At 44.4% G+C, this 24194-nt stretch overlaps 1 protein-coding gene and 1 long non-coding RNA gene across 4 annotated transcripts in view; both read right to left on the bottom strand.

The window, feature by feature from the left end:
- The window catches only part of ATPSCKMT (ATP synthase c subunit lysine N-methyltransferase), a 90834-nt gene that overhangs the window by 20528 nt on the left and 46112 nt on the right, over positions 1–24194 (bottom strand). The gene's annotated exons all lie outside the window — the stretch shown is intronic.
- On the bottom strand, positions 10522–24192 carry LOC139178028 (uncharacterized). The gene is made up of 3 exons (XR_011562463.1): positions 23266–24192; positions 16329–16453; positions 10522–11493 (listed from the first exon to the last, which is right to left on the bottom strand). It is a non-coding gene; the product is annotated as an uncharacterized lncRNA (long non-coding RNA).

Here is a 24194-nt window from a genome sequence, read left to right as displayed (position 1 = left end):
TTTACAATCAGTGATATCTGAGGATCTAGGAAAATCAGTAATTGCCATGAGTTAAGAAGTATCTTACAGAACAACTAGAAAAATAATACTGAATGGCTAAGTGTTGCTTCCCACATACATCCATGTCGTCAAGAGTTTTTCCAGCAACCTTGAGGTTCAACTTTTGGGATTTCCAGGGAACTATTAGACCTACCCTACACTTGGGCTTCCCAGATTGCTCAGTGATAAAGAATCTGCCTGCAGGTGCAGGAAACTCAGGTTCAATCTCTGGGTCGGGAAGATCCCCTTGAGGAAGAAATGGCAACCCACTCCAGTATTCTTGCCTGGAAAATCCCATGGACAGAGGAGGCCAGCAGGCTACAGTCCATGGGGTCGCAAAGAGTCGGATATGACTCAGCAACTAAAAAACAATAAAGCCTTCACTTAAGTCCTTGCAAGATAGACCTTCTGCCCAAGCTCTCCCCTACCCCTCGAGGAATAGCCCATCTCCCATCAGTCAGAGGGCACACCAAGCAGAGACAGAGGGGTGGAGTTAAACCTCTGAGCTCAGCCCATGTCACATTCTTGATTTTAAGAAAGGAGTGCCCCAAGGCCACCGCTGCCTTCTGCCTCTGTTGGGGCCCTGGGGACAGTGAGTCAGCATCCCTGCAGTGCTGCAGAAAGCTCAGCTGCCTCCTCATTCAGCAGCCCAGCTTCAGGAACGACCAGGCAAAATGGTCCATTTCTTGGAAACACCTGACTGACAATGACCGTCTTGGAGAAAAGTATCCAGAGCCCAGGCATGATGTTGATCTGGTGCTGGGATGGAGCTAATAGCAGGGACTCACTCACCGCATGGTGGGGTCACCTGTTACCTTTCATCCTCTTGTTCATTCATCCTCCATGGCTATTAAATCTCAGACCTCGCATCTTGGGCCTCAGCATAACTCACTAAGAAAAATCAAAAACGATGCACTGTAGACATCTCTTTTCAAAGTCTTCATCCCAGGACTAGGGGGAAATTTTTTCCTTCTAACCAATCTAGGATTTTCATGAAAGTGTTAGCCACTCAGTCAAGTTGAACTCTTTGCAGCTCCATGGACTGTAGCTCGCTAGGCTCCTCTGTCCATGAGATTTCCCAGGCAAGAATACTGGAGCGGGTTGCTGTTCCCTTCTCCAGGGGGTCTTCCCAACTCAAGGATTGAATCCAGGTCTCCTGCATTGCAGGTAGATTCTTTACCGTCTGAGCCACCAGGGGATCCCAGGACTTTCATGAAAAGCAGCTAAATGCCGAACAAGGTTCAGAGAGCTTTAGAAAGGGCCAGAAACTTCCCCACCCATGGCCAACAACCTTGAAAAGGCCAGTGGTGACTTGAAAGCTGAGTCCATTTAAGGAGCTGTTAATAGCCTGAGCAGTAACACAGAAAAGCCAGGAAATATCCATTCTCCACGGGAGCCTGGCCAAGCTAGGCAACTGTCAAAACACCTACAGAAGCAACCTTTGAGGTGGGAAATGAGAGGAGAGCGATGAAAAAAACCAGACGTTGTCAAGAAATACAGTTTTACTGAAAGAAAAAAGCTAAAGGGAAATACAAGGCTAATATTTGAGAGTGAGAAAAATATATGACTTCTCTGCTATTGTTTGGGAATTAAAAATTGGGAGACACAATAAACCTACATTAAGTTTTACAAACTTCGTTTTTAAAAATGTTGTTAATGGCATTGTTTACCAGACACCGTGAAAAGATGAAAGTCATCGTGTGCGAGTATATTCATGGGGAAAGATGCTGTTGCTGGTGTTCAGTCGCTCAGTCGTGTCTGACTCTTTGCAACCCCATGGACTGCAGCACGCCAGTATCTCCCGGAGTTTGTTCTAACTCATGTCCATTGAGTCGATGATGTCATCCAACCATCTCATTCTCTGTCACTGCCTTCTCCTCCCGCCTTCAATCTTTCCCAGCATCAGGGTCTTCTCCAATGTGTCGGCTCTCCGCATCAGGTGGCCAAAGTATTGGAGCTTCAGCTTCAGCATCAGTCCTTCCAATGAATATTCAGGGTTGATTTCCTTTAGGATGGATTGGTTGGATCTCCTTGCTGTCCAAGGGGCTCTCAAGAGTCTTCTCCAGCACCACAGCTTGAAAGCATCAATTCTTCGGTGCTCAGCCTTCTTTAAAGTCGGATGATAAAGGGAAAGATGGGATTCCAGAATAATGAAGAGGCCTGACTGTGTGTGGAAGGCAGCTACATGCTGAGTGCTCCAAGGCCCCAGAGAACCGCAGAAGAACAAGGCAGAAGGTGCGGGGGGACAAACGCCACCCACCACCTAGGAGCCCCCCGGTGGGTTGTCCCATGAATGAGCAACAAATGCCTGAGACTTAGACGTCTGCTTGGCCAGCAGCTGGTGTGACCCGAACAAACACACAGCTCTCTCTACTGAGGCACCATCTTGACATGTCCCATGCTTCCTGGGCCCACATCTGTAAAACGGAAGTATTAATATTTACAGGTGTGTTGCTGTAATTGATGGGAAGGGGATGGGAATCTGAACCTGGAACATTACAAATTTTCAGTACAAGCTTGGATTTGGTTTCTTCCAAGTAATAGAGACAAAGACAGAGAACAGGAACTGCAATGAGGTAAATAAAATTTAACAGCATCACTAATAACAAGAAATAGCTTATTAGAAACAGATATAAGGGGGAAATAAAATGTTTACATATGGCCTTGTTCTATATAACGGGAGGCATTGTGTGTGTGTGTGTGTGTGTGTGTGTGTGTGTGTGCACGTGCACATGTGCATGTGCTCAGTCATGTCTGACTCTTTATAACCCCGTGGACTACAGTCTGCCAGACTCCTCTGTCCATGGGATTCTCCAGGCAAGAATACTGGAGTGGGTTGCCATTCCCTTCTGCAGGGGATCTTCGCCACCCAGGGATTGAACCCAGGTCTCTTACGCCTCCTGCATTGGCAGGCGGATTCTTTACCACTGAGCCACCAGGGAAGCCCCACTGCTCTGTCATTAACTGAATAACCCAAACGCAACACCTGTACCTGTGAAGCTATCCACAGTTTCTCCCAGGTCTCAGAGAAACAAAATAAGACTTATACTTTCCATTTGAAGGAAAAGGTCATAAAGAAATGAAAACACCGAAGTCTGGGAGTATCTGGTCCAGCCATCTGATGTGCACATAAAATCTGGAAAATACGCATCAGTGAAGCAGACATCCACCATGTCTCCCCTCCCCCAGCACTATTTCCCTTCTTCAAGGCACAGAATCCTGAAGGGCTTTACAAAATTTTCCACCACTCAACTCTGTGGTTGAGAGCCTGACTCCACCCTCCCCGCCCCTCACTCAAGGTCCATGCCTGCCTGGCTAAAGTCAAACAGATTATTGCATCCGCCAGCCATGGAGATTGATTTGCGCATGGATTTGGGAGCTGGGCCAGACCACGGAGTCTAGCCAGGGTATTAAGACTGCCTGGAATGGAAAGCGTGAGTTCAGTCCCCATCAGTATGCTACTGCAACAGCAAAGAGGGTGGCTACGAGCTCCAGCAAGCCTCTGAATTCTCAAAGGATTGCTCGAGTAAGATGAGGGCTGGGGTGCAGCGCGGGTGAAGTCCTCTCCACTGGGACTCCCACACAGTGTTGTCCTAACAAAGGGTAACTGTCCCGATGTGCCTGGAGTTACTCAAACCAGGAAGCAGTGATGGGAGAGGGAAGTGGGGTGACAGGAAGCCTGCCACTTGCCGGGGACTTTGACAGCAACCCTCCCCAGGTGCGCTGCAGGGGTTAAAAGGTGAAATCTCACCTCCCTAGTCTGTGCTTTATATTTGGGGGTTTCTTTTTCTGATGACAGGAAATAGCACGTGCTCATTGTATGTTTGTGTGCTTAGTCGCTCAGTCGTGTCCCACTCTGTGCGACCCCATGGACGGTAGCCAGCCCAGTAATTAGTAGATGTATACCCAGTAGCACTTTCTATACCTGTATCAATATATGTGACTTTTCTATGATCAAACGATCATTGCGTTTTAATGATCCAGAAGTAATGTGGGCTTGCAATACTGTGAAAATGTAAATTCATTATTGCTATTCATAAGTCCATGAGGTTGCAAAGAGTTGGACACAACTGAGCAACTAACACTAACTAACGAATTAATATAAGCATAACTCAGCTTTTAATAATAATCTTCAGGCTCCTGATACTTTCCCTATAGTCTTTTTGCAGTATTTATTTATTTACTTGGCTTTGCCCAGTCTTAGTTGTGGCATGTGGGATCTAGTTCCCCAACCAGGGATTGGACCCAGAATCCCTGCATTGGGACTCTTAGCCACTGGACCACCAGGGAAGTCCCTTCCCTATAGCTTTTTCTTTCCTACCTACCTCCACGCAAAGCAAAATGCTTGGTTTCCTCATCTCTGTGCATAAAGGTGACATGTTTGGCTGAGGCAGTTGGATGACACAGACTAAGCTGGGCCAGTCACCCCCCTGAAGGACAGGAGTGTCTTCCGAATGCTGGGGTGTCGTTGGCCTGGGTGCTCCTAGAAGCAAGATGAAGCCACGGTACCTTTTGGTTGATGATGAGTGACGCTGCCTCTGGTCTCAGAGGACAGATCTCACTGCCCAGGGGTGAGGGATGGTCCTAAACCCACCAGTTGCAGGAAGTCTCTTTGTCCTCTAAAAGATGGAAGAAAGCCATGGGAGCATCACGTCAATGCCCGAGGCCCAGCTTAGAAATGGGAATCTAGAACCTGCCCTGGACCCTGAGGATCTGATGTGAGTGGGGAAGGGGGCCCCTGGAGACATCACAGTGCCCCATGGGCAGGCAGGGGGGAACCCCATAAGCTGCACACCCTCTCTGCGCTGAAATAGCTGCAGTGTCCAGCTAGGTGCCCAATTCTCGCCACCATTATTTGACTCCATGAATACAAACTCCCTTTTAGAAAATGGGCTTCCCTGGTGGCTCACACAGAAAAGAACCTGCCCACAATGTAGAAGACACAGGTTGGATTCCTAGGTTGGGAAGATCCCCTGGAGAAACGCATGGCTACCCACTCCAGTATTCTTGCCTAGAGGAGACCATGGACAGAGGAGCCTGGTGGTCTACAGTCCAGGGGGTCCCAAAGAGTTGGATACGACTGAGTGACTAACACTTTACAATTCTAGAAAATACACTCATTTTTCTTTTAATTTCATGCCACATTTAACTGAGCCTGGAGGCCAGTGTGTGTTGGAGAGAAGTCAGACTGTCTGGATTCCAGCATCAATTCCATCACTGATTAGGTACAACACAGGCTGAGTTATCTAACACCTGTCCTGAGGTTTCCTCATCTGTAAACTGAGGATAAAATACATCTCTCAGAGACACTTTATTAAAATCAGGAAGAATACATTTTTTAATGCAGGCAAAAAACAACAGAATAAAACCACACATAAAGCTGAGAAAGTGAAGTGAAAGTTGTTCAGTCATGTCCGACTCTTTGCGACCCCATGAATACAATCCATGGAATTCTCCTGGCCAGAATACTGGAGTGGTAGCCTTTCCCTTCTCCAGGGCATCTTTTCAACCCAGAGATCGAACCCAGGTCTCCGGCATTGCGGGTGGATTCTTTACCAGCTGAGCTTTAAGGGAAGTCCAAAAATATTGGAGTGGGTAGCCTATCCCTTCTCTAGGGGCTCTTCCAGACCCAGGAATCGAACCAGGATCTCCTGCACTGCAGGCAGATTCTTTATCAACTGAGCTATCAGGGAACCCCCAGCTATCAGGGGGCTCAGCTGGTAAAGAATCCATCTGTAAAATGGGAGACCTGGGTTCAACCCCTGGGTTGGGAAGATTCCCTAGAGAGGGGAACAGCTACCCACTCCAGTATTCTAGACTAGAGAATTCCATGGACTGTATAGTTCATGGGGTCCATAGGGTCGCAGAGTCAGGCACGACTGAGTGACTTTTACTAAACTTGAAGAAAAAAAAAAGGCTGAGGAGGTGCTCAGTAAATGGAGCTACTCTGAAAATGAAAGTATTTGCAGGGAAGCCAGGCACAGGGGCTTCCCCTATGGCTCAGCAGGTAGAGAATCCTCCTGCAAAGCAGGAAACACAGATTCAATCCTTGGGTGGGGAAGACTCCGGGGAAAAGGAAACGGCAACCCACTCCAGTATTCTTGCCTAGAAAATTCCATTGACAGAGGAGCCTGGTGGGCTACAGTCCAAAGTGTCCCTAAGAGTGGGACACAACTGAGCAACTACACACACACACACACACACACACGCACACGGGCATGTGAAGGTAGGAGGCAGTCACTTGAGAAGGGAGACCTCTTCTGGCCTAAGATGAGGGTGGCTCCAGAGCTGGCCAGCCCTTAGTTCAAGTCCACACTCTACTCACCAGCTGTGCAACCATCAGCCAGCAACTGAGCTTTTCTAAGTCTCTGGATCCTCATCTACAAAAGGTTTATCAAGAGTACCTACCCCTAGAGTACTAATGGAAACTATATCAGGCCATGCGTTTCAAAGTCTAACAACAAGTAGCAAAATGTTGATGGTGATTGAAGCTGGGTGATAAGCACATGGAGAATCATATTTTTGCTTTCCCTGTTGTACATTTGCAGTTATCCATAAGTTTTTTTTATTTTGTAACCAAGTACTTAGGACAGTCCTGGCACATAATCACATACATTATTATTAATAATATGCTTAATATCAACATCATTGCTTGTTGATCAGTCTCTAAGTTTTGTCCAACTCTTTGCAACCCCATGGACTGCAGCATACCAGGCTCCTCTATTCTCCACTATCTTCCAGAAGAAGTGAAGTTGCTCAGTCGTGTCTGACTCTTTGCGACCCCATGGACTGTAGCCTACCAGGCTCCTCTGTCCATGGGATTTTCCAGGCAATAGTACAGAAGTGGATTGTCATTTCCTTATCCAGGGGATCTTCCTGACCCAGGGATCAAACCCAGGTCTCCCGCATTGTAGACAGACACTTAACCATCTGAGCCATTTGCTCAAATTCATGTCCCTTGAGTCAGTGATGCTATCCAACCATCTCATCCTCTGCCACTCCTTTTTCCTTTTGCCTTCAATCTTTCCCAGAATCAGGGTCTTTTCCAATGAGTCAGCTCTTCGAATCAGATGGCCAAAGGATTGGAGTTCAGCATCAGTCCTTCCAATGAGTATTCAGGGTTGATTTCCTTTTAGGATTGACTGCTTTGATCTCCTTGCTGTCCAAGGGACTCTCAAGAGTCTTCTCCAGCACCACAATTCAAAAGCATCAATTCTTTGACGCTCAGCCTTCTTTATGGCCCAACTCTCACATCCATACATGACCACTGGGGAAAAACTGTTGCTTTGACTATACAGACTTTTGTCTGCAAAGTGATATTTCTGCTTTTAAATACCCATTCGCCCTTTTGTAATAATCAAAATAATTTCTAAGAGAGTCTTCCGTAAAAGAGAGATGCTTTTACACTCCACTCTTGGCATCTGGAAGATCATGGACCCCTTGAAGAATGTGATGAAATCTGTGGACCCACGTCCCATAAATAGGAAGTGCCCTGCTCCCTTGGTCACGAAGCCAGCCCAGGGAACCCCAGGGACTCCAGGGACCCAGGCTGACGATGGGGAAGGAACAGAATGGCAGTGACTCTCTGCCGTCTTGCACAGAGCTTCCTGGCTTCCCTGGGGCGACAGTGTATTGTGGGCTATCACTGAAGGAAGAAGGACTCAAATGATGGAGCAGCTCTCAGTAGGAGAACAGCCAATCTAACAGAGATAACAAGCAAGACTTGTCTCATCTGTATGGTTGCTATTTCTTTTCCTACCTCAGGACATTTATCTGAACGTATTTTCCTTTTCATTTCCAGTTAGCATATGAAAGAAGTTTTAGTGCCATAATTTTAGATATCTGAAAATTTGGTCTAACTGTATTAGCCATCACAGTCTTGGGTTGAATCTTCTCCACAGCAATAAATCTCAGAAAACAATAAAAGTAAGATGATGCAGTCTATCATTTCTGATTCCAATACTATTCCAGGTTTAACATATGGCTTTTATGTCTTTGTTAACATTTTTATCTAGCTTTGTGAAAAATAGATGAAAAAATATTTAACATGGTACAAAATGTAACCATGAAATAAAAGCTCTAGGTAAAGCCATAAGCAAGAATAATCAGCTAAAAAATACCTCTCAAGTTGAATAAAATAAAGTTTCAGCTGAACTATCGATTTTGAATACAATTACAGCCCCGTAGTTAGCAGGTCGTTCAGAAATAGATATTTTAGTGTTCTACTTTTCAAATTACAATGTGGAACTTCAAGCAATAAAGGGCAGTTTGAAGAAGTGAAAAGTCATAAAATGGGAAATGTAACATACCTAACATGAGCAAGGGGAAAGGAAAGTGTGCGGAGCGTTAAATGGGACTGGAATCACTGCAAAAATTTTAGGAACAGCAGTACCACCGATCAGCAACTCCCAAGACAGTGTATGGTAAGGAAGGCTGGATGAGTTAAGCTTAAGGAAAAAAGACTAAGTATTCAAATAAATGTTGAGAAGTAAACATAGACAGTGTTTGTTAAAATTAAAATCAGTGCTGTTAAATGGAATTATCAATAGTTAATTGCTATGACAACTGCAACTCCAGGATTAATTACATTATCTTAAAATTAAATTAAACACTCAAGAAAAGTTCATTAAAGTGATTATTTACACAATTTGGTAAACTTCTTGTCTAAATGGTACTCACTATGCTCCATGAAAAAAAAAAAGGCAAAGCTGAGCTCACAACATCAATAAAAAACACCTACAACCAACAAGGAAAAAAAAAACTCAATGCACGCAGGAGAGTTAAAGATCCTGAAACAAACCTACCCGTGGCTCCAGAAGAAGACACCATATCTATCTCCGAAAGCAGTTTTTTTCTATAAATACCCTTAAAAAGATAGTTTGGAACAGAAGCTGTCAGTGTCTCCTTTATGAGATGTGCAGAAACACAAATGACAATTACAGTGACATAGACTCCTCTTCAACAGGATGAGATGTTGGAAGACAGAGGAATAATATTACTGAAGTGATGAAAAAATAATAACCTAGAAGTTTATCCTCTCAAGAGGAAAGGCAAAATAAAAAGATTCTCAGATAAATGTAGCTATTAGGATGAACTATTCAGATTCAAATATACCCATTTATGCAGAGTTCCAAAGAATAACAAGGAGAGATAAGAAAGCCTTCCTCAGTGATCAATGCAAAGAAATAGAAGAAAACAACAGAATGGGAAAGACTGGAGATCTGTTCAAAAAAATTAGAGATACCAAGGGAACATTTTATGCAAAGAAGGGCACAATAAAGGACAGAAATGGTATGGACCTAACAGAAGTAGAAGATATTAAGAGGTGGCAAGAATACACAGAAGAATTATACAAAAAAGATCTTCATGACCCAGATAACCACGACGGTGTGATCACTCACCTAGAACCAGACATCCTGGAATTCGAAGTCAAGTGGGCCTTAGGAAGCATCACTACGAACAAAGCTAATGGAAGTGATGGAATTCCAGTTGAGCTATTTCAAATCCTAAAAGATGATAACGTTAAAGTACTGAACTCAATATGCCAGCAAATTTGGAAAACTCAGCAGTGGCCACAGGACTGGAAAAGGTCAGTTTTCATTCCAAACCTAAAGAAAGGCAATGCCAAAGGATGTTCAAACTACTGCACAATTGCACTCATCTCACACACTAGCAAAGAAATGCTCAAAATTCTTCAAGCCAGGCTTCAACAGCATGTGAACCATGAACTTCCAGATGTTCAAACTGGATTTAGAAAAGGCAGAGGAAACAGAGATCAAATTGCCAACATCCGTTGGATCATCGAAAAAGCAAAGAGTTTCCAAAAAACATCTACTTCTGCTTTATTGACTACACCAAAGCCTTTGACTGTGTGAATCACAACAAACTGTGGAAAATTCTTAAAGAGATGGGAATACCAGACCACCTTACCTGCCTGCTGAGAAATCTGTATGCAGGTCAAGAAACAATAGTTAGAACTGGACATGGAACATCAGACTGGTTCCAAATCAGGAAAGGACTACATCAAGGCTGTATATTGTCACCCTCCCTATTTAACTTATATGCAGAATACATCATGCAAAATGCTGGGCTGGATGAAGCACAAACTGGAATCAAGATTGCCAGGAGAAATTTCAATAACCTCAGATACGCAGATGATACTACCCTTATGGCAGAAAGCAAAGAAGAACTAAAGAGCCTCTTGATGAAAGTGAAAGAGGAAAGTGAAAAAGTTGGCTTAAAATTCAACATTCAAAAAACGAAGATCACGGCATCTGCTCCCATCACTTCATGGCAAATAGATGGGGAAACAATGGAAACAGTGAGAGACTTTTTTTTTTTAATTTATTTAATTGGAGGCTAATTACTTTACAATATTGTAGTGGTTTTTGCCATACATTGACATGAATCATCCATGGGTGTACATGTGTCTCCCATCCTGAACCCACCTCCCACCTCCCTCCCCATCCCATCCCTCAGGGTCATCCCAGTGCACCGGACCTGAGTGCCCTGAGAGACTTTATTTGGGGGACTCCAAAATCACTGCTGATGACTACAGCCATGAAATTAAAAGCACTTGCTCCTTGGAAGAGAAATTATGACCAACCTAGACAGCATATTAAAAAGTAGAGACATCACTTTGCCAACAAAGGTCCATCTAGTCAAAGCTATGGTTTTTCCATAGTCACGTATGGATGTGAGAGTTGGACTATAAAGAAAACTGAACGCCACAGAATTGATGCTTTTGAATTTTGGAGAAGACTCCTGAGAGTCCCTTGGACTGCAAGGGGACCCAACCAGTCCATCCTAAAGGAAATCACCCTGAATGTTCATTGGAAAGACTAATGCTAAAGCTGAAACTCCAATCCTTTGGCCACCTGATGCAAAGAACTGACTCATTTGAAAAGACCCTGATGCTGAGAAAGATTGAGGGCAGGAGGAGAAGGGGACGACAGAGGATGAGATGATTGGATGGTATCACAGACTCAACAGACATGAGTTTGAGCCAGCTCTAGGAGTTGGTGATGAACAGGGAAGCCTGGCATGCTGCAGTCTATGGGATTACAAAGAGTCAGACACGACTGAGTAACTGAACGAAACTGTCTGGGATATAATCACAAAGCAACTGAAACTTACTAATATCTACTCTCATTTTCCTTTTCAAACTGCTAATGGACAAGTTCTTCTACTTCTGGGTAAAAACTCAGTCTCCTGAACTTTCTGGCCACTGTTAAATTAAAAACTTTAAAAAGACCTTAATCACAAAATAAAAGTTCAGTTCCACATTTTAAATATCCAGTCCCACATAAGCATCAAAATTCAAACCTTGATTCCAAGTTCAGGTTTCTTTTCCTTCTCCAGGTCAGGTTGCTGCAGTCAGGAGGGGAGCTGCCCTTTTTCTCTTTTTTCAGCTTGTGTTTCTTCTCCTGTTCATTAAATCCAGCTCTGAATCCTCTGGGTCAGGAAAGAAAGAAGAGGCAAGGAGACTAGGAAAGCGCTTCCTGACAAGTATGAGAGGTGAGCTAGCATCAGCACTCTCAGGGATCAGCACTGTCCACATCTGACTCTTTATCTCATGATGCATTATGGGCTGAATGTTGATGGCTCCCTAAAAATTCATATGTCAAAATCTTAGCCCTCAAGGGATGGTGTTGGGTGGGGGTGGGGGGGGGGGTGGTCTTTGGTAGATGATTTCCTCTTGAGTGTGTAGCCCTCCTGAATGGGATTAGTGCCCTTATAAGTTATGACCAACCTAGATAGCATATTGAAAAGCAGAGACATTACTTTGCCAACAAAGGTCTGTCTAGTCAAGGCTATGGTTTTTCCAGTGGTCATGTATGATGTGAGAGTTGGACTGTGAAGAAAGCTGAGCATCAAAGAATTGGTGCTTTTGAACTGTGGTGTTGGAGAAGACTCTTGAGAGTCCTTGGACTGCAAGGAGATCCAACCAGTCCGTCCTAAAGGAGATCAGCCCTGGGTGTTCTTTGGAAGGAATGATGCTAAAGCTGAAACTCCGGTACTTTGGCCACCTCGTGCGAAGAGTTGACTCATTGGAAAACACTCTGATACTGGGAGGGATTGGGGGCAGGAGGAGAAGGGGACGACAGAGGATGAGATGGCTGGATGGCATCACTGACTTGATGGACATGAGTTTGAGTGAACTCCAGGAGTTAGTGATGGACAGGGAGGCCTGGCATGCTGCAATTCATGGGGTCACAAAGAGTCGGACACGACTGAGCTACTGAACTGAACTGAAGAAGAGACACAAGAGCTTTCTCACTCTTCCTGCCATATGACGATATACTAGAGAGACATTCATGAGATTGCAGGAAGTAAGATGTAAAATTCCAGTAGTGGGACAAGGACATCCCAGGAAAAGTGGGGGCACCATAGCAAGATCTGCAGACACTGACATTTGGAGGCTCCCCATGAACTGGCTATGTCCCCCACACAGTCACCATAAAGTCTCCAAGCCCCATCCAAGCACCCAGGGTCTCAGGTCCCTTTTCAGTGCGTCATTCTTTTTGGGGGGTGGGGAAAAAAATTGCTTTACCTATTTTTTTAAGTTATGAAAGCATGACAACACATTTACAGGAGACTTGGAAAATAAAAAACAAAGTTACATACAGTTCCACTATATATTACAATTATTTTTAAGTAGATAAATTAAGATTTTTAGCTGGAGTTTCAATATCCAACCCTCAAAAATTAACACAATGAATATACAGAAAAGTAAAAGAATACAGTAGACCTGAAAAGCACTATGACCCAATTCAACATAATTAAGATTTATACAACTTTCACACAACAGTAGGATACAAATTCTATTCAGGTTCCCATAGACTATAAACTAGAAGACACTGGAACATATTCACAGACATAAAACAGGGTGCAAAAATTTCATGGTCTAAAGGTATTAAAATCATACAGAGTATGTTCTCTTGAGTGCTCCATTCTTAAAAGTGAGCCACCAGCCAGAGACCTCTAGACATATGAGGAAAGCCTCTTTATCACTCAGGTATTGCTGTAATAATCCCACATGGAAAATAACCACAAAATCTCAACTGACAATTAGGTAAGAAAAATAAATAAAACGCATTCCAATCAGAAAGGAAAAAGTAAAATTGTCTCCATTTTCAGACTGCATGATCTTATATAGAGATAATCCTAAAGACCACCAAAAAGTTGTTCAGTTCAGTTCAGTCGCTCAGTCTTTGCGACCCCATGAATCGCAGCATGCCAGGCCTCCCTGTCCATTACCAGCTCCTGGAGTTCACTCAGACTCACGCCCATCGAGTCAGTGATGCCATCCAGCCATCTCATCCTCTGTCGTCCCCTTCTCCTTCTGCCCCCAATCCCTCCCAGTATCAGGGTCTTTTCCAATGAGTCAACTCTTCGCATGAGGTGGCCAAAGTACTGGAGTTTCAGCTTTAGCATCATTTCTTCCAAAGAACACCCAAGGCTGATCTCCTTCAGAATGGATTGGCTGGATCTCCTTGCAGTCCAAGGACTCTCAAGAGTCTTCTCCAACACCACAGTTCAAAAGCATCAATTCTTTGATGCTCAGCTTTCTTCACAGTCCAACTCTCACATCCATACATGACCGCTGGAAAAACCATAGTCTTGACTAGACGGACCTTTGTTGGCAAAGTAATGTCTCTGCTTTTCAATATGCTATCTAGGTTGGTCATAACTTTCCTTCCAAGGAGTAAGTGTCTTTTAATTTCATGGCTGCAGTCACCATCTGTTAGGATTAATAAATTCAAGTACAGTTGCAGGATACAAAATGAACAAATCAGTAATCAGTTGCACTTCTATACACTAACAACAAAATATCGGAAAAAGAATAAACAAAACAATAGTATTTATGATAGCATCAAAAACAATTAAACAATTAGGAATAAACTAACACCAAGAAGGTGTACACTGAAAAGTACAAGACTTAATGGAAGAAATTAAAGGAGACAGAAATAAACAGAAATATATCCTGTGCTCATGGATTGGAAGAACATTGTTAAAATAGCCACACTACCCAAAACAATCTATAGATTCAATGCAATCAAAATTCCAATGATAATTTTTATAGAAACAGAAAAAAAATTGTATGGAACAACGGAAGACCCTGAATAGTCAGAGAAATCTTGAAAAACTGCAAGTTTCACACCTCTTGGTTTTTTAAACTTCATTACAAAGCCATAGTAATCAAAACTGGACACTGCTGGCATAAAAATATACACATAGACCGTGGAACAGAATCAATAGCCCAGAAATAAACCCATAGATAAACAGTCAACTAATATTCAACATGGAAACCAAGAACACTGATGAGGAAAGGATAGTTCCTTCAACAAATGGTGTTGGGAAAACTAGATAATCCCAAGCAGAAGAAAGAAATTGAATCTCTATCTTTTTCCACTTATAACAATTAACTCAAAATGGATTTTAAAGATTTAAATCTAGAGCTGAAACTGTAAGACTCCTAGAAGGGCGCTGGCGCGGGTGTAGAAATGGAGGCCCTGTGTGCTGTTGCTGGGAACCTAAGTTGGTACATTATGTAACCCAGTATGCAGATTCTTCAAAAATTAAAACTCAAATTATCATACGATCCAGCTATTCTAATTCTGGGTATAAATACACAGAAAATGGAATTGATATCCTTTTTTTGGAAAATACAGTTTTCAAACTGTATTTTCAAAGCTCACAGTTTTCAGGATCCCAGTTCCCTGACTGGGGAATGAACCTCGGCCCCAGCAGTGAAAGTGCCAAGTCCTAACCACTGAACCACAAGGGAATCCCCCAAATCAGTATTTTGATAAGGTGTTTGCACCCCCGTTTTCACTGAAGCATTGTTCACAACGGCCAAGATATGGAAACAACCTAAGAGTCTATGGATGAAAAGATAAAGATGCGAGAGACACACACACCATGGACTGCTAATCACCTATTAAAAAAGAAAACATCCTGCCTTCTGCAACAAAATGGATGGATGGACGGATGGATGGAACTTCACGGCATTATGCTAAATGAAGTAAGTCAGACCGAGAAAGACAAATATCGTCTGATCTCACTTACACGTGGAATCTAAAAAAGCAGAACTCACAGAAGTCAAGAGAAGGATGGAGGCTGCTAGGGGCTCGCTGGGGTGGGGGAAGTGAGAAGTTGGTCAAAGGGTACAAACTTCCAGTTATGAGTAAGTCCTGGGCCCCTAATGCACAGCGTGATGACTACAGTCAACTACACTTGACAGTATATACATGAAATTTGCTAAGAACGTAGATCTTAAACATTCTCGCCGTTTTTGGGGTGGGAGGTGAGAGGGAGGTTCAAGAGGGAGGGGACATACACATACCTGTGGCTGAATCATGTTGATGCATGGCAGAAGCCAACACAGTATTATAAAGCAATTATCCTCCAATTAAGAATAAATAACATTCTTAAATAGCAATTATGTGAGGTGATTGAGGTATTAATGAACCTCTTGCAGGCATCATTTTGCACATGTAGGTGTATCAAATCATCATGTTGTGCACCTTAAACTTACACAATGTGACATGTCAACTGCAACTCAATGAACCAGTGGAGGGGAGGGAGAAAAAACATAACATCTCAGTGGCTTACCCAAACAAATATCTGAGAAGTTATCTGAGAGGTTTGACCTCATGGAAAATTGTAATAAAAGTTGGGGGAAAAAACTGGTTGAGAGTGTGAAAAGATAAGATCAGAGAGAGAGAGAGAGAAATGAAGAAACACAGAAAAGAGAGAAGAAAACAATTTCCAGGAGAAGGAGTGAAAAAATGCACAGGAAATGAAATATAATCACTGATATAATGTGTCTCACTTGTAAACAAGATTTACACAGCTAAAATTATGACAACACTAGATCTCCAAACCCATCCAACCCTGAATGTGGAAAAAAAGAGAAACACACACACACACACACACACACACACACACACACACAGAGTGTGTTCAGCATTTTAAGGCGAGATATGAGAAAGGGAAACATGTTCATGTGATGATTGTATGATCATGTAACACAGCTAAGTCCTGCATTTTCATAATATAAATTCAACAGTAATAAAACTGTAATCTATGCTGAAAGTGAAGAAACAGCAGTAAAAGCATCCTATTTAGAGTTATGGAGGGAAATACATGAGAAAACAGTAAAAAGGGGTGGAAACTGTTTGCTGACGGAAGTGTCGGGGCTGGGAGGAGAGGGCGGCCTTTTTCAGCATAGCCTGTGATGGTTGGTTTTGTGTATTCACCTCACCTGGCTAAGGGATACTCACAGAGCCAGGAAAATATTGCTTCTAACGCGTCTGTGAGGGTGTCTCCAGAGCAGAGTCACTTTGGAACCAGTATACGGAGTAAAGAGGATGGTCCTCACCATGGCAGGTGGGCTTCATCTGAGATCCTGAACAAAACAAAAAAGTAAAGGGAAGGTGGATTCTGTCTCTCTCTGCTTGAGCTGAGACACCCGACTTCTCCGACCCTTGGACAAAGGCTCTCCCGGTGCTCCGGCTCTCTGACTTAGACTGGGACTGACCTTGTCCCACCATCATGACCACCGCCCCGGTCTCAGGCCTTGGGACGCAGCCTGAAATACACCATCTGCTTCCCTGGTTTTCGAGTTTGCAGAGACAGACAATGGGGTTTCTCAGCTGCTGTAACCACGCAAGTCAATTTCTCTGATAAATTTCCGCTTGGAGAAGACAATGGCAACCCACTCCAGTACTCTTGCCTGGAAAATCTCGTGGGCAGAGGAGCCTGGTGGGCTGCAGTCCACGGGGTCGCTGGGAGTCGGACACGACTGAGCGACTTCACTTTCACTTTTCACTTTCATGCATTGGAGAAGGAAATGGCAACCCACTCCAGTGTTCTTGCCTGGAGAATCCCAGGGACGGGGGAGCCTGGTGGGCTGCCATCTATGGGGTCGCACAGAGTCGGACACGACTGAAGCGACTTAGCAGCAGCAGCAGCAGCATACCAATGTACATCCTGTTGGTTCTATTTCTTCAGAGAACCCTGACTGATAGAGCAGAGCACAACAGTCTCCCCATTTTCTACTTCCCAATGGTCAAAGCAAGTCACGTGGTCAAGCCCAGCTTCAGAGTGGGAGGAGCCTAAAAGGTTAGGGGTGAGGCAGGCTCATTCATTGGTCCATTCACATGATCAACGTACCCTGCTACCTTACTTTCTGCGGTTGTTAGAAGAAGTAAATGAAGAAATATCATGACAAGACTGAAAAAGTAGATACTCAAGACCTGAAGAATCTATACGGATGTCAAAGCTGAAATATCCTAGCTCAGCAGCCCCCAGACTTTGGAACCAGGAACCAGTTCTGTGGAAGACAAGTTTTTCCCTGGACCTGGGGAGGGGAGGTTTTCTGCATGGTTTAAGCACATCACATTTGATTGTATACTTAGGCTTCCCTAGTGGCTCAGAAGGTAAAGCGTCTGCCCACAATGCAGGAGACCTGGGTTTGATTCCTGGGTCCGGAAGATCCCCTGGAGAAGGAAATGGCAACCCACTCCAGTACTCTTGCCTGGAAAATTCCATGGATGGAGGAACCTGGTTGGCTACAGTCCATGGGGTCGCAAAGAGTCGGACATGACTGAACAACTTCACTTTTACTTTATTTCTGTTATTACATCAGCTCCACCTCAGATCATCACGCCTTAAATCCCAGAGATTGGAAAAACCCGTCCTGGGACACCTCTGGCCTCTTCTCTCCAGTTCCTTTGTTCCGCTGAACACTGCCCTTGAACTGTTTCAATATTCTGCGGTACCTTTCACCATAGAGAACTTTTCACTCTTCCTGTATTTTTGTGCTCTGAGGAATGCTTAGGTATCTAAGTAAGCTTAGGTTTTGACACTGGAAGGACCATACATGGATCTAAGCCAGGAGCTTATGAGCTTTTCTCTCTAGGATCCTGGAGGTGGGAGGGCAGGTGGGATGCAGCGGTGGAGGCATCTCTGCTTCAACAAGCACGAGTTTGTTTTATGTTTTATCTCCTGAGCCTCCAAAAATGATTTAACATGAACCAGATCGAAACCCCACTCACCTAAGTGCTGTCGTCGGTGCCAGGCCGTCAGGAGAAACAGGATCCTCCTGGAAATTCTCCCTGTGTTAATGGACAGGTACCATATATCACAAGATACAAAGAGCCCCAAGGAGACAGGCTCACAGAATCTCGGAGGATAAACAACTGCGAGTTTGGGGCAAAGGTCCTAGTTGCGAGCTTGTTTCTCCCATCTCTCTCAGTAACAGCCCTGCTACTTTAATTACAGGTTGTGGATGGTTACAGCAGGGCAGAGGGCAGAAAGGTTCCAGAGGTGCCTGTAGAGAGATGCGGGCCGCCGCCCACATAATACCTTAGCAGACTGGCTCCCTGCATCTGGGAGAATGAGGCCATCACTGGAGGTCAATAAAGTATTCTGTCCCAGGTTTCTGCAAGCCCCCTCACCACGTCATGTCAGGCAGGAACATGTGTGTAATTTGCAGGACCCAGTGCGGAAAGAAAATGCAAGGTGGGACTTCCCTGGTGGTCCAGCAGTTAAGAATCTGCCTTCCATTGCAGAGGATACGGGCTTGTTCCCTGGTCCGGGAACTAAGATCCCACGTGCCACCAGGGCATCTAAGCCTGAGTGGTCACAACAACTGCCAGGGCGCCACGACCAGAGAGAAGCCTGCACACTGCAACGAAAGACCTTGTGCACCACAAGGAAGACTCGATGCAACCAAAAATGAATAAACATGAGTAAAAGGAAACACAAGGTTCCTTATGCAAAACTTTTAAGACAGCAACAGTGTTAAACCAAGCACAGAGTCCTTCTGAGTGGGGGACCCTGTACCACCCCCGGGGGGTGGTGTCCCAGCAGCCAGCCCTGGTTTCCAGACCTCGGGAAGCCCGCTGCTAGTGAAAGGGAGGGTCAGAGTTTGCCGAGAAAGGGCTGAGAGACTGCTGAGAGACTCCCTTTCACAGAAACACGGTCAATCTATAACTTTGGTTTTCTTATCAAATAATTGCACAAAAATAGCGAGTGGATGTGAAAGCTAAACACTGCTTTAAAAGCCACCTTTTCTCCTCCTATATTCTAGAAAAAATAATCAAACCGCTGCTTCGTGTGCCCTGCAGAGGACGTGAAGGGCACAGAAGGACACACAGCCATCCAGCTTTCAGAATAAAACTTATCTCTTACGAAAGCCCTGTCTCCTCTGAAGGAAAGACTGGCATCTGTGAGAAGCTGGGACAGGCAATTCGGGAAGAAGGGGATGACTGCCCCAAAGAAGTTCCTAAAAACCTATGGAGGCACTGACTTGCTCAGACTGGAATGTATGTCAGCAATTCCGTTCTCATACAGCCCAATATCTAGGTACATTTTAAATTATAATGGAACACTTTATACATGTACATGAATCATAACCAAGAGCAGAGAGAAACATTAGCTGACCTTGAGTCACAGACACAACTTCAGAGCAGTTAACAGCTCAGTTCTGGCCTCAGAGACACTTTTCTCAAGTTCAATGTCTGTGACGTTGAGGGAGTTAAGCCTCAGTTTCCCAATCTGTCCCAATCCCACTCAGCTTTCCCGGTAGTAGCAGAATTGTTGTATGTGCTGTCAGTTGCTCAGTCGTGTCCGACTCTGCAACCCCAAGGGCTGTAGCCCTCCAGGCCCCTCTGTCTGTGGGATTCTCCAGGCAGGAATAATGGACTGGGTTGCCATTTCCTCCTGCAAGGGATCTTCCCATCCCAGGGATGGAACCCCTGTCTCTTGCATCTCCTGCATTGGCAGACGGATTCTTAACCACGGTGCCACCTGGGAAGCCTAGCAAGTGAGGATACAAGCAGGTGATAACAGGTGAGGATGCAAGGAGATGGTGAATGGAAAGCCCACCTACACCCTGGCACAGCGAAAACACCACATCAAATATATTTAGTCTCGTTATTGAGCCACGGATCCCACAAGGACGCTTGGTCTGATGCGAAGTGCTCAGGGGCTGAGTCTGGAGAAGAAACAGAACCCCAGGCCTGCAGCCTCCCCCGCCCCACCCCAGGATGCTGCACTCTTGACCCCAGGGATGCACCTGAGTGTCCTGGTTTGAAACGTGCCCCTTGTCTGCAAGCAGCTCCTCTGTCTCAGCCCTGAGGAAGAAGCCCCGAGTCGGTGGCTCAGCCTGGCGCTGGGAGGGCACGTCCACTCAGGCTCCCCTGCTGTGTTATCTGCCCTCCCCTCAGTGCCCAACCTGGCCAGACTTCCCAAAACACAGTGACTGCAGCTGTCTGTTCACAGCCCCGTTCCTTCACCTTGGGCTGATGCTGAGGAGCATCCTTCCGGTGGACCCATCTGCTTCCTCTCGCATCACCAGCCCCATCCTCGGCCAGTCTCACTCCCAGCTGTGACTGTGAGGAGCTCACTTCTGCCTCCAGCTCTGCCCCAACCCCAAAACTCCCTGTCCTCTGCCTGCACTACCCGACCTGGGGCTGCTCAAACCTGCCGGTGGGATGTCTGCAATTCACAACTTCTACAAAGAGTACAGTTTAATCTAGAACTCTCTGCTTTCCTTTAGTCCATATGGAAAATATTAAGTTAGATCCCTGTGACACTTGTTGTACCAAAATAAATCACAAGTGGGTCAAACATTTACATTTTTTAAAAAATTCATAAATATTGCTGAAGAAAATTCAGGCAAAGTCCCTTATGTTCTCAGAATAGGGGAGGACTTTTATGGATGATGCAAAATCCAAAAGCTATAAATAGGAGATTTTTTTAAATCTGGATAAAGAACATTAAAATTTTATGCACAGCAAAAAAGAAATCAGGACTGGTATATGTTTGTAGCACCATGACAAAAGGCTCCTATAAATCAGTAAGAAAAAGTGCAACAGCATAATATAAAAACGGGCAAAGGATATGAATAGACTTGTCACAGGGGGAAAAGTGTGCTAGTCACTCAGTCCTGTCCGACTCTTTGTGACCCCATGGACTGTAGCCCACCAGGCTCCTCTGTCCATGGAATTCTCCAGGCAAGAATAGTGGAGTGGGTTGCCATTTCCTTTCCCAGTGGATCTTCCCAATCCAGGGAAGAAAAAGTGGTTTTTAAAACCATGAAAAATAATCTCATCATTTAAAAATACAAATTAGAAACTACAATAGAATATTATTTTTTATTATCAACTTAGCAAAGTTAAAATCTTTTGTAGAATCCGTTGTGTTGGCAAGAGTGTAAGGAAAGAGGCATTCTTATAAATACTCTTCTATGCTCTGGGCTGGAGGTGTAAATGCGTACAGCCTCTCTGAGCAGCAGTTAGGCAGTCGTGATTAAAGTGTTAAAGTTCACGTACCCATCAACCCAGCACTTCCTTACACATCACTTACATTACACATCGCTTACACCGGATGGTCTGCTGTCAACTCTTCATCACCACCTTCTAAAGTCTCTGAATCATAAAAGAAAAGGGAGGGGCTACATCCCCCAGAAGCCCCTCCCAGGTTCTGACTTACTCCTCCAATGAGAAACCCTTGCAGATAAGAGAAGGGGAGGGGCCGCCACTGTTTTGCATTCACAGGTGGAACCAGGCTGGGGGACAGGGTGCCTGAGGCTTGCTCCTGGCGCCTCTTGAGAACCACCACCTTGCACTACAGTGTGAGGTCCCTGGTGAGGGTTTCTGGGAGCTTACAGCAGTTTCACGGTGAGCTTGTAAGGACCACCCACTCAAGGGCTTCAACCTGAGATTGCTTTTTGCATCTTCTCTAACCTTAGCTCCCTGGTGGCTTAGAGAGTAAAGAATATGCCTGCAGTGCAGGAGACCCAGGTTCAATCCTTGGGTCAGGAAGATCCGCTGGAGTTAAGGGAATGGCAACCCACTCCAGTATTCTTGCCTGGAGAATTCCATAGCCTGGCGGGCTAGAGTCCATGGGGTCGCAAAGAGTCGAATATGACTGAGACACTAACATTTACTTAATCTTCGCTGACCTGAGTGTGCCAAGGATGTGTAAGCCCTCACTCCCTTTATTAAAATCTTTAACAGCAGAACTACATGGACTGGTTTCTGTTTTCCTACTGACCCTGGTCTGACATATTTATCTTGAGAATGTATCCTACAGGCATACTCATAAATGTATACACAAAACATTATTTCTAATAACAAAAGACCTAAAATATATATATATATAAATAGTGGACAATTAAAAATATCGATGCATCTACACGACAGAGTGCCATTTCCAGTTTTAGGGGGTGAAAAGCACAGTGCTTCATGGGTCCATGTGTGCCAATCCGCAATGAAAAGAATTTCAAATTAGTTTATCTCGTCTGCTACCATTCGTGTAGTAAATACAAAGAAGATTGCCAGGTATACGTATACACAAGAAACCAGTGACCAAGGGTACCTTTAAGGAAAAATTAAAGAATCAGGAGTGGGAGGTAGGGCTGCTGCTGCTAAGTCGCATCCAACTCTGTGCGACCCCATAGATGGCAGCCCACCAGGCTCCCCTGTCCCTGGGATGCTCTAGGCAAGAACACTGGAGTGGGTTGCCATTTCCTTCTCCAATGCAGGAAACTGAAAAGTGAAAGTGAAGTCACTCAGTCGTGTCCGACTCTTTGCGACCCCATGGACTGCAGCCCACCAGGCTCCTCCACCCGTGGAATTTTCCAGGAAAGAGTACTGGAGTGGGGTGCCGTTGCCTTCTCCATAGGTAGAGCTATATTACCCCAAAGACATTTTCTTGAAAGACTCTTGAATATTCTATTATGTGCACATATTTCAAAAAATAAACTACTAATTAATCAGATGACATAATCATCATGAAAGGCCAGTGAGGAATCAACAAACTGGACAACATACTTTCTTCCCTTTTCCTCTCTTTCTGTTTTTCATTTTTCTTGAAATTTAAAACGAATTGGAGATGAGGACTTTGACCTTCTTGTTAGACCATTTTAGGATAATGTCCATTCACTCTTGTGAGAATAATTTTCTACATCCGTTCACACTGTCTAACACTTTCTCCTTATACCCCAAAGATGAGGTAGAAACTGCATGGACACCTACATGCTCCCTGTTCTAACCCAACATAGGATTAGTACTTAAATTTCAAATCCATGCTCTTTATCTTGCTGAGCTGAAGTTCCTACTGTCGTTTGGTTGATAAATTTAAGAGACTGATTTCACTGCTCTAATATCTTACCTCTAATGAAAAAAGAATGAACAAAAAAAGAGGTACCTTGACTAGTTGGGAATAGAATCCACATTCTTTAAATTTTGTCACCATTCTCATCCTTGTCTAGAGACTGGATGACTGATGGATGCCTTCCTTGGAATGGTGATAATTTGAATTCCAGTAACACTGAAACTGGGTTTCAAATCACGAGCCCTGAAAAATTCCAACTTCAAGTCACTCTTTACAGCTCCAGACCTATGATAAATATCTAATGTAATTCATCAGACAAATGATAGCTGGTATTTTAACTCTTCCTGAAACCGTTTCTATTTCAGCAAAAACCTTTCTTCTTTTTTTAGACCCTTGTAATATTATGTATAATTGAAGTAATCATTGTTGTGTCATACTCAGTTTAAAAAATGGCCATTCAACAACGTATTCAAATATACACTTTTAAAATGATTATTATTGCTATTACTCATTTCTAGACATAATAAGATATTTCCTGGCTCTTTTTGACATTTCCACATAACAGAGCACTGGCTATGTTTTACTCTGGTTTATACACAGTGTCCCCTGTCTTCCCAGCTACACGTGTCAGTAACCCCACCTCCCTTTTCTTTACTTAAGCAGTTTTGAGCTGGGCTTCTCTCTCTTCTGAAAGCAAGAGTCCCAGTAGCTCTAACCCTGTCTGTCCACCTCTGCAGGGCCAAGAGATAGACAGCCTCACACGGCTCTCCTTTGAGTTATTCTGTTAATTCAGCTCCTGATCACACATCCCTTCCCAATACAGGTGGGGGGGGGGGGTGTTCTATATCTCATGTCAGCGCTTCTTCCCCTATACCTGCTCTGCCTCCAGGCCCCCAAGGTCTGCCTCAGGTCCCCCCTCCGTCACCGCCCCCCGCAAACCCAGGTGACACTGCAAGAGACAGAGATCACGTCCAGGAAGCTTAAGGGAAAAGATGAATACAAGGCATTATGGGTTGAATTAT

The sequence above is a fragment of the Bos indicus genome, chromosome 20 (genome assembly GCF_029378745.1).
Source record: "Bos indicus isolate NIAB-ARS_2022 breed Sahiwal x Tharparkar chromosome 20, NIAB-ARS_B.indTharparkar_mat_pri_1.0, whole genome shotgun sequence".
Taxonomy (NCBI): Eukaryota; Metazoa; Chordata; class Mammalia; order Artiodactyla; family Bovidae; genus Bos; species Bos indicus.
The sequence above is the reverse complement of the archived record's forward strand: the minus strand, read 5'-3'. Positions and strand labels throughout refer to the sequence as shown.